At 40.3% G+C, this 1,000-nt stretch overlaps 1 protein-coding gene across 1 annotated transcript in view; it reads right to left on the bottom strand.

The window, feature by feature from the left end:
• LOC119417779 (ski oncogene) overlaps positions 1 to 1,000 on the bottom strand; it is a 61,332-nt gene that overhangs the window by 5,844 nt on the left and 54,488 nt on the right. The window lies entirely within an intron of this gene.

Here is a 1,000-nt window from a genome sequence, read left to right as displayed (position 1 = left end):
TTTTGGCCGATATGTTAAAACTTATTTGGCCGATACAGATATTTTATATATGTTCCTTTGTCAGAACATAGCATCTTATTTAGGCTTATTTGCTCCAAAAATTGTGTAATATCTGTAAGAACTGGTGACATATATTCAGTAACAGCCATCTAATATGCATAGCACTTTAACTTATATTAAATGAAAAGTGTTAAATATTATTTATTAACAGTCACCTGCGATGCTGTCTCACTTGTGAAGGTTTGTTCCAGATTCCTATAGCTGCAGTGTGGATCCTCTGCACTCTTGTGCATGAAGGACATCCTTTTTAAGTTCAAAGTTTTTGTTTATCCATTGTGCCGTAAGACTAATCATGCCAACGGGCTAACACGACGTCCAAACGTCTGTGGTAAAACTCACCCAACAAGTCGTGCTATCGGCTGTTAGCTTCTCAATGACGTTGGAAATGACGGCTTGTAACTCAGGTAACGTTACGTCGGAAAAATATCTCTGACTGGGGACGATGAAGCGAGGCTCAACGTAGTCCATAAATCTTCAGAATCCAACATCCTCACCAGTGAAAAGTAAAACTTCCACAATGCGACATTTTGAATTTTCCTCTCCAGCGTGAGATCAGGTAGGCGCACGTGACGTCATCACGTTGCGATGCTGCTGCAGGTAAAAACAGCGCCTTTTATATCGGCAAGTTATTTAAATGGAATGGCCGATGTTGAACCTTAACGCTAATATCGACCGATACCATGCCGATAATATCATGCATCCCTAGTTTACTGAGACTCTTTAACGCAGACAAAGCTTGAGCATGCATCAGGACAAAGCTATATAATCTCCAGCCAACAATATAATCTCCAGCCAACATATCGGTTATCAGCATTAGCCTGGGCCGCCCAATATCAGTATTGGTGATACCCAAAATTTCTGTATCGGTCAGGCACTAATAATAATACTCTCATGAACAATACAACAGACTAACGAAAGTCTTGAAATGTTTTGCACGTGC

Source organism: Nematolebias whitei, chromosome 11 (genome assembly GCF_014905685.2).
Source record: "Nematolebias whitei isolate Nwh7 chromosome 11, NemWhi1, whole genome shotgun sequence".
Classification (NCBI taxonomy): Eukaryota; Metazoa; Chordata; class Actinopteri; order Cyprinodontiformes; family Rivulidae; genus Nematolebias; species Nematolebias whitei.
Note: the sequence above shows the minus strand (reverse complement) of the source record. Positions and strands in the feature narration are given on the sequence as shown.